The following is a 9,958-nucleotide window of genomic DNA, read 5'->3' on the forward strand; positions in this document are numbered from 1 at the left end:
TCATAGCCCCGTAACATTTTCTTGCTGATTCCACAAGAGAAGATTACTGAATCTAACTTGGCAAAAAAGACAGATTATGACAGTATCTCTGCTGCTGCTGCTGCTGCTGCTGCTAAGTCGCTTCAGTCGTGTCCGACTCTGTGCGACCCCATAGACGGCAGCCCATCAGGCTCCCCCATCCCTGGGATTCTCCAGGCAAGAACACTGGAGTGGGTTGCCATTTCCTTCTCTAATGCATGAAAGTGAAAAGGGAAAGTGAAGTCACTCAGTCGTGTCCCACTCTTAGCGACCCCATGGACTGCAGCCTACCAGGCTACTCCATCTATGGGATTTTCCAGGTAAGAGTACTGGAGTGGGGTGCCATTGCCTTCTCCATAATATGGGGCTTGATTAATTTATATGTATTTTCTTGGTTAGTGGTCACAATAACCCCATAGATGAGTACTATTGTAGTCTCCATTTTACAGAGAAGAAAATTGGGGCTTAAGGAAGCTAAGCGAATTTCCCAAAATCAGCTCACCAGTAAAGACTGGCAACCTACAATCAAGCAAACTCCTTGCCTTCCTCAAGCCTAGGAATACAACCACTAGGTATATCTGAAACAAATTGTTCATGTAAATCCTAAAGAAAATAAACCAAGCAGTGAAGAACAGTCCATTTCAAACTTCAATGTGCATATAAAGCACCCAAGGATCTTAAAATACAGATTCAGATTCAGTAGATCTGAGGTGGGTCTTGAAATTCTGCATTTCTCCCTAGCTCCCAGGAGACATTAATGCTGCTGGCTCAGACCACAGAGTGGCTGGCAAAGCTCTAGGGAACAACTACCAATAGAGTTGAGGGGTTCTATCTTACAAAATCCTTCTAAGGAAGGGGATGGCCTAAAACAAAGTATTTCAGTAAAAGTTTCTTTTTTTAGTAATTTTTAAAATTTTGCTTTTGAAATTTATTAGAGATGATTTTTTTTTTTCATCTTATGGTTGTGTGGCCTTGTGGGATCTTAGGAATCAAACCTATGCCCCTGCCTTCGCAGTGTAGAGCCTTAACCACTGGACCACCAGAGAAGTTCCAAAGCATCGCTTTTTAAAAACAGATCTATACAAGGTATGTAATACTGGAGTGATTTATCCTAACCCGAGAATTTAAAGTATATAGAGAAAAAATATCTATTCTATTAATAATACACATACCTTATGCTCATAGTAATCTACCTTTAGTTGCAACAAAATTATAACTGATCATTTCAATTAGAGACAGGTACTGATGACAAGATGTCAATGGTGCGGGGGAGGGGGGTGGTAAATGCTAATCACACACATGACTCTGAGTGAGTGGAAGGAAGTAAAAAAGGCCAAAGCAGAGGGAGATAAAGGGGGGGAGGAAAATGGCCTCCTACTTTAATGCCTAGAACACAGATTTTTCTAAAATAAAGGCTGCATAACAGCATCTGAAATAAAGAACTTCTCTTTTCAATTAACAAAGGATGGGAAAGAGCTTCTGAGGCTGCTGCTTCAGAGCCCACAATTTTTTAACAAAAGTGCATATTTTCAATCACTGTTTTGCTTTTGACTTAGAATCGGTTGCCAAGGAAACATCTATATCAAAGTACATTCAAGGTAAATCTTTCTTCCTCTGGCTTTTGAAGTGAGTCGTTCAGCAAGATAGCAAGGAATTTACACAGATTAGTTAATCCAACCGTTAGTTGGGTTTAATGCCAATCTCTGTGTCCTTGATAAGTCAGATGGACCTCCTTCAGCCTCAGTTTTTTCTCCGAGAAAGTAATTCTCTCCAGTTTAGTTCTGGGGCACGGTAGAGTTTGTTATCTCATTATGTATGGTCAGGAATCTGTAGCTTCAAAGAACTGAACCAATGGGAAGAGTGGAATGAAATGTTTAAAAAATCTCATCCCAGGGGAAGGGTAGTCAGGGAGTTTGGGATGGACATGACACCCTGCTATATTTATAATGGATAACCAACAAGAGTCTACTGTATAGCACGGGGGACTCTGCTCAATGTTCTGTGGCAGCCTGGGGGAAGGGGAGTTTGGGGGAGAATGGATACATGTATATGTGTGGCTGAGTCCCTTAGCCATTCACCTGAAACTATCACAACTTTGTTAGTTGGTTATACTCTCAGTTCAGTTCAGTCGCTCAGTCGGGTCCAACTCTTTGCGACCCCATCAACCGCAGCACGCCAGGCCTCCCTGTCCATCACCAACTCCTGGAGTTTACCCAAACTCATGTCCATTGAGTCGGTGATGCCATCTAACCATCTCATCCTCTGTCGTCCCCTTCTCCTCCTGCCCCCAGTCCCTCCTAACATCAGAGTCTTTTCAAATGAGTCATCTTTTCACATCAGGTGGCCAAAATACTGGAGTTTCAGCTTTAACATCAGTCCTTCCAATGAACACCCAGGACTGATTTCCCTTAGGATGGACTGGTTGGGTCTCCTTGCAGTCCAAGGGATTCTCATATAAAATAAAAAGCCTTTTCAAAAAATTCTATCACTATAAATACAGTCATCCCTCCAGTATCCACTGGGGTTGGTTCCAGGACTCCCATCCCCACAAACACTGCAGTCCACAGATGCTCATCCCTTATATCAGTTCAGTTAAATTGCTCAGTCGTGTCCGACTCTGGCAACCCCATGGACTGCAGCATGCCAAGCCTCCCTGCCAATCAGGTTTCCTTGTCAAGGGAGAATCCATGGATACAGAAGCAATGACAGAGTGCTGACTTATATTTAGATTCCTCAGTTTAGAACTCACAGACAAGGAAAGTAACAAACAGAGGTGTGTTTATCAACGTCCTTTTGGGCCATTTGGCAGACGATCACAAAGGAGGTCAGATTCAAGTAGTGTGCCTCAGAAGCCTGTACAATCTGAGGGCTCCCTTTAGAAAAAGAATCCCAAACTTGTGAATCCAGAACTGAATACAGATGTATCAGGGAATAAAAATTAAAAAAAAAAAAAAAAAGAAATCACAACAAATAAACTAAAAACTGACACATACTGTGAGCATCCTGAAAGAAATAACAATGGTGTTAACGTCCTGACATACTCCTATGAGCCTTTTTCTCCATGTTTTAGACTTCATGCTTTTTGAATAGTTTTTCATAGGAAAATTGTTCTATAATTTCTATAGAGAGAATAGAAGGACTTTGGTATCTCTGTAAGCGGGGTTTGCAAATTTTATTTTGTTGATAATTTAGGAAAACTTTCAGTTTCACAGCTCATTATTGGTAACTTCATATGAATTTTGGGGATTATGATCAATATTGGAAAGGCTTTTACCAAATTTATATAACATGAGCCCTAAGGTTTAAAGGAATTTTCTACTAGCTGCATCTAGTTTACATGGCTGCATATCAAGCTATGTCCTCCTCCACCACCCACGTATTTCTGAGACTGGATCCTGTACAAATATTCAACAGCTTGACCACACCTCTCGTTTTGCACCTGCACAAATCCTAGTGAGCAGTTGGAAGTTTTCCGGAAGTCATTGCAACACCGAGACAGCTAGCAGTAAGTCAGCTATACGTGGGGGTATGAGATATATCCCCCAAACCCAAACTAAGTAAGGAAGGAACTGTTAGTCACTCAGTTGCATCCGGCTCTTTGTGACCCCATCTATTGTAGTCCACCAGGCTTCTCTGTCCATGGAATTCTCCAGGCAAGAATGCTGGAGTGGGTAGCCACTGCTTCTCAAGGGGATCTTCCCGACCCAGGATTGAACCGGAGTCACCTGCATTGCAGACAGATTCTTTACCATCTGAGCCAGCAGGGAAGCACTAACCCAAACTAAACATATTCTCAACTCAAGTTCCCACAACTGAAATCCAGAAATGCCTGCAGTCCTCCAATGCTGGGTTATGCCAGGGCAAATGTGATAGAGAAGTCAAAATGAGAAGCGAAAGTGATCTGAGTCAACTGGAGTTAAAATATCTTATTCTGAGTACATTTGTGAGAAGTTCCTGCAAGTGAGGACCTGAGGCTTAGTTTCATTTGCTTCACTCTGACAGAAAACGACTACTCTCTCATTTTCTCATACCAGACAACATTTATACCCATCTTCAATTCAGTTGCTTACTTTATGCAAAGCATTGTGCTTTATAAACATTAGCTCATTTAATCCTCACAGTGACTGTATGGGGTAGTTGACATTGCACAGCTGAGGCAACTTTGAAAGGTAAATCCACATATTCAAGACTGCAAAACTCATGCAATTGTTTCCAAAGCTGGTGCACACACGTTTGGTCTCCTGCCTCCTTGACAGAACAGCATGAATTTAGAGTGGAAAAAGAACAAGAGGAGGACTTAGCATGTTTACTTTGGCACAAAAAGAACATGCATAAATTTCAAAGTTATATTAAGAATTTAAAACGCATCAATAGTTTTTGCAGTAAGTTGGATCCTAGGTGAAAAAGTTTATTCAGATATTAGTACTGCCTTTGGGTTACCTGGGTGAGCAATTCACCAACAGTTTAATTCAGTTTTTTAAGATATGCCAAATACTACTTTTTAATAAACTTTAAAATACATTGTTTCCGTTTCTAAATCCAGATTCAATGGACATAAACAAGTTCTCTCTCTGTTCCTCTTCCCCTCTCTCTCTTTATTTCTTACATTTCTCCCTTGACTCTCCAACTCCAGGAAGGAAAGGTAGAAGTATTGCTTTGGCTTCAGGGGATTCCTAATCCTTCTCACTCTCTGGTTTTGCATGAGGGATTTAGCTTCAACCCTGGAGGACTGGCAGGTCATGCTCTATTTAATACTCTAGTATAAAGGTCAAAAGTGAAGGGGTTTTAAAGTGAGTACATACATAGTCTTTCTAATTGTAGTTATGCCTTTTCAATTAGTTTATTACTTTATTTCACCAACAATGAACTATTAAAAGACATTATCTTCACCCTAATGCAAACAAAATCAGTATTAGCTGGAGATGCTTATAGAAGTCACCTGAAAGAATTTCTTAAAAAATAAATTTAACACCAGTTAGTGGTTATTTCTACGGTATATCCTCACAATGGCCGGTTTTGGTTGTCACTATAAGAAATACTTATATGTCTTTGAAATACGACTTTAAAATGAAATACACTGAAGTGGGTATCAGGGCTTCCCAGGTGGCTCAGTGGTAAAGAATCTGCCTACCAGTGCAGGAGACACAGGAGATGAGACTTGGATCCCTGGGTTAGGAAGATCCCATGGAAAAGGAAATGGCAACCCATCCCAGAATTTTTGCCTGAAAAATCCCATGGACAGAGGAGCCTGGAGGGCCACAGTCCATGGAGTAACAAAGAGTTGGATGCGATTTATCAACTGAGCATGCAGAAAGTGGGTATCATTGTGAAGGTAAAAAAAAAAATGCACATTTACAAGATGGTTGAAATTATTATCCTAGTATTATGCAAATGAAATTCATGGCTCAGGATAAAATTTTCAGAGTTATTAATATACCTGAAACAACATAGATTGAAGTGAAAACTGCGTCCTCTGGAAAAATGTAAAGAAAAGTTGAAGTGTTTCTAGGAATGACAGAAATACTTAACAGAGGTTCAAGTGAAGAACTTAGTTTATGAATTTTGGATTTTCTACATTGAAGAGTTTTCAAGTGCTTGTAAGATAAAGAAAAGCAGGGAAAAAGAAAATCTTTGACCATTTTTATCTTCATCCTTTAAATGCTTATATGTTCTAGTCTGGACAAAGAGACTGCCTGAGATTCAGTCATCTTGAACGTGCACATAGTGTAAACTTGACACTTGAACTTAAAGGTAAAACAAGTATCTTATACACAGCTTAATTATGTTATTGAATTCTATTTTAACACTTTTGTCATTCTTACATCATGTTTCTGAATTTAAATTCCCAGGAGAGAATCATGCTATAATCTAAATGCAATAAATGCAGCTAGCTATTGAAGATTAAAAATACTACTTTAAAAGAATATGAATATGTGGCTTGTGCTCAAATAATACAGTTAGAAAACGTGACTGAGTCTTTGGCTAAGGTAAGTTCTCATTGTGTGCTAGTAATATAGTCATGTACCTGCTCTTAGAGCATCTTTGAATTTCTTAAGAATGAGATGTTAATAATTTAATGGAGAAATGTTAGTCAAACTAGTTATGAAATTCAAACCTATTTTACCAGTAATGCTATGACTCTGCACATATTAATTCTCTACACCTGTTTCTACATCTATAAAATGGGAATGATAATACTACCCATCTCATAAGGCTTTTATCCAAGTTAATACTAACATACTCGAAAGCAGTTAGGAAAAACCATACACATGTCAGGAGCTCAATAACTGTGAATTCTTCTACTTTAGCCTTTTCCCTCCTAGTGGCAATATTCACAGTCTTCTTATTTTTCCCCATAAAGGCCTTTTTGTAATACAAAAAGCGAATACAATAAAATACCATAGAAGCCTAATCGAGCAGAAAATTGAAATGTAGAGATGAAAACAAGTTTATTTTAAGCAGAACACCACATGTCATAGATTAGGCTAATGAAGAGTTTAGCTCCTTCACCGTGGATGTGTGGGTGCCAACTCACACATCCAAGAAGCCAAGTCTCTAGTGTGACAGGTTTCTTCCGTCCCTCCCACCACTGTGTACAATGCTCACTGACTTGAAACTTAACTGAGTGAGCAGTCATGCAAGCAAAAGAAAATACCTCTCCATCCAGATGAGGTCAAACTCCGACCCCAGGAAAACATATAGGCAACACCTTGCTTTAAAGCAGGAATACCCAGCCTTGAGATCTAATGTCTGGTGATCTAGGTGGAGCTGATGAAATAATGAAAGAAATAAAGCACACAATCAATGTAATGCGCTTGAATCTTCCCACAACCATCCCCCGCCCATCCCCTGGTCTATGGAAAAAATTGTCTTCCATGAAACCAGTTTCTGGGGCCAAAAAGGTTGGGTACTGTTGCTTTAAAGGACTTGGAACAGCAAATTGAAGATGCAGCAGCATATAAAACTGCAAGTAAAAGCCACTTCCACCGACAGTTCCACAAAACACTGCAAGGCCACAGTTGGTGAGTGAGACACACAGACCCTGCTTCAGAAAAAGCATGCATGACATGTGTTAATGTTTATAAAAAACTGCCCACTCTTTTAGTTTGCAAGGGCTTGCTTTTAGTCCAAATAATATTCTCCAGAATTTCCTGGGCCTCTTGGATCCCCTGTCTTGCAGCAATGTGAAGGAGCATCTCTATGTCCCTAGGAGAGAGAGTTACTTAGTAGAATCACAAAGAAACAGTGAATTCAAAGAACCTGCATGTCCAAGTGTTTAGGCTAAGGGCCAGGTTAACACCTGTTTAGACTCATCTAAGGTACTGAGTGAAACACTTGCCATTTCATCTGGGTTTCATCATGAGTGTCTTCATAATAAAATCAAAAACTACCCAAAGAAACAGTCTTACAACATCAGAGTCCAGCTGGATACTTTTGCCCTATTTAGAAAAATTTTTCCAGCCAAGACTCTTAGGTAATGTCTGAGACACCCCTTTCTTGCAAGCAAATTCTATATTTTGGTTTAGAGTGGTAACTGGAGAGGGGCTCCATTCAACCTGCTCATCAGTCAGTTGTAAAACTGCCCACCAGCAGTTGTGAAAGAGAATGCAGACTGCCGTATGATTTGGCTGCCTCCCATTGGTCATTTCAAGATTTCATCACCACGTAATGCGTGAAACCGCTATCCCTGAGTGTTACACCAAGTCCCTAGACTCCCCCCATCCTTCAGGCTCTCACTGAGTCTCCCTCTTTCTGAACCTCGTCTACTCATCAGCCTGAGCTGGATTAAGGTCTACAACTGGGGGGTGGGGATTACACACACAACGTGGTAATGGAATACATGTCCGTTGCACTTCTTAAAACAAGCTGAAAATTGAACAGTTTATTTGGGGGAGGCCTATGAAGATGTTCCTGACTCAGAATCTCTGCATGAAAATATCACAGATTATGAACTACTCAAAAACTTTAAGAAAAACTTCTCCAGAGAAAATAGTAGCATTTCTCTTGGGACTGTGAGTAATCAAAAGGGGATTCATCCCATAAACACAAACAGAATTTGTGTCCCAAAAGAGCTTTCTACCTTATACTCTTCTATGTTCTATTCTGTTTATGAGAAAATGTTCTACAGCTGTAAAGATGGGACTCCTAGGAACCTTAAAAAAATTCACAGGAGACTCTTAGGATCATGAAATAACCTGGCCTTTCATTTTGGACTCATCAGTTACCTTACAAATTTATTCCATGGGCTCTATGAACGTATATGAATCTTCAATTCTTTTACTTTGTGACTTTTATCATAACTCATAGCACTGTAAGTAGATAAAAAGGCAAGAGTGGGAAGTGCTCTATATATAAAATGCTTTCGTCTGTCAATTGCAGGCAATGTATGGGGGCACGTTTAGAAGGAATGACATCTCAGCTGGAAGGGAAAAGACTGCTAATGTTCATTACCCTACTGCCATGGATCCAGTCATGTTTTTCAGTTTTCCGACTGCAAGGTTAAAGGAACCCTGAGGATGGTCCTGCTGGGAGGCTCGTCTGAAAAAGAGAGGAAAAGAAAACGGAAGTGGAAATTGGGTTGGAGAGGAATATGCAATAAAAAACAAGGAAACAATGCTGTGAAAATGGATTCCCTTAATACAACCAAAGGCACTGCTAATACAAATATGTAAGCATTACTGGAAATCATGGGGCTTCCCAGGTGGCACTAGTGGTAAAGAACCTGCCTCCCAATGCAGGTGACAGAAGAGACGCAGGTTTGATCCCTGGGTCAGGAAGATTGCCTGGAGGAAGACATGGCAACCCACTCCAGTAGTATTGCCTGGAGAATCCCATAGACAAAGGAGCCTGGAGGGCTACAGTCCATAGGGCCGCAGAGTCGGGCATGACTGAGGGACACTCTGAAAAAGCATTACTTCTGTCTTTACATTGGGATAATCCTCTTTCATTAAAAAAAAAAAAAAAAAAACTCTTATTTGAAACAAAGCACTTAAAAAAAAAAACTGATGTTGTAAGAATATTTCAATCATTTATTTGTTCCAAACTCATTCATCAGCTTCTCCAAACATTAAAATCATTACAATCTTCTCTCCAAAATATATAGGAAATCAAAATATAGGAAAGAACCATCTGGGAATATTAGGAATTCAGTAGCATGTAAGCTGATTCTCAAGCACTATTTCCAGTTGCTGAAATATGTAATATGTCAACACTTTCCATCAGAAATTTCTACAAAGATGAAAATGTTTGGCGTCTGTGCTTTCCACTATAGTAACCATTAGCTGTGTGTGAGTATTGAATACTTGAAGTGTAGATAGTGCAACTGAGAAACCAATTTTTTTTAGTTTATTTAAATTTAAATGACCACATGTGGTTAATGGCCATCATATTGGACAGTAAAATTTATATAATTATTGCCTTGCTACTTTGCTGTTCTTTTCATTTATTTATGATTAGGGGGGAAAGTCCAAAATACAAGGAAATGTACAAAAGTTTTCTATCTCTAATGCATGAACATTTTGAAAAGTAAGCAGGAAAATAACAACATCCAGTGGGAAAGTGAGAAGACTGCATGAATAGACTTTTCACAGGAAAAAAAGCATTAAAATTACAACATGCTATGTGTGTGCTTAGTCACTCAGTCGTGTCCAACTCTTTGTGACCCCATGCACTGTAGCTCACCAGGCTTCTCCCTCCATGGAATTCTCCAGCCAAGAATACTGGAATGGGTTGACATTCCCTTCTCCAGGGGATCTTTCCAATCCAGAGATTGAACCTAGGTCTTCTGCATTGTGAGTGGATTCTTTACCATCTGAGCCACCAGACATTTAGATAAGAAAGCTTCACAATTGACCAAAACAAAAATTTAACAAGGCACTTATTTAATAAATAAATTTAATGACTCATGAACCATAAAAGATATTTTTAAAATATGCTGGGA

At 39.6% G+C, this 9,958-nt stretch overlaps 1 long non-coding RNA gene across 1 annotated transcript; it reads left to right on the forward strand.

Annotated features, from left to right (window-relative positions):
- Positions 1 to 1,008: 1,008 nt before the first annotated feature.
- Positions 1,009 to 8,575, forward strand: LOC133071896 (uncharacterized). Its single transcript, XR_009696554.1, has 4 exons — positions 1,009 to 1,104; positions 5,694 to 5,769; positions 5,868 to 6,005; positions 8,398 to 8,575. It is a non-coding gene; the product is annotated as an uncharacterized LOC133071896 (long non-coding RNA).
- The last annotated feature ends 1,383 nt before the right edge of the window (positions 8,576 to 9,958 follow it).

The sequence above is a fragment of the Dama dama genome, chromosome 17, assembly GCF_033118175.1.
Source record: "Dama dama isolate Ldn47 chromosome 17, ASM3311817v1, whole genome shotgun sequence".
NCBI classification, from domain to species: domain Eukaryota; kingdom Metazoa; phylum Chordata; class Mammalia; order Artiodactyla; family Cervidae; genus Dama; species Dama dama.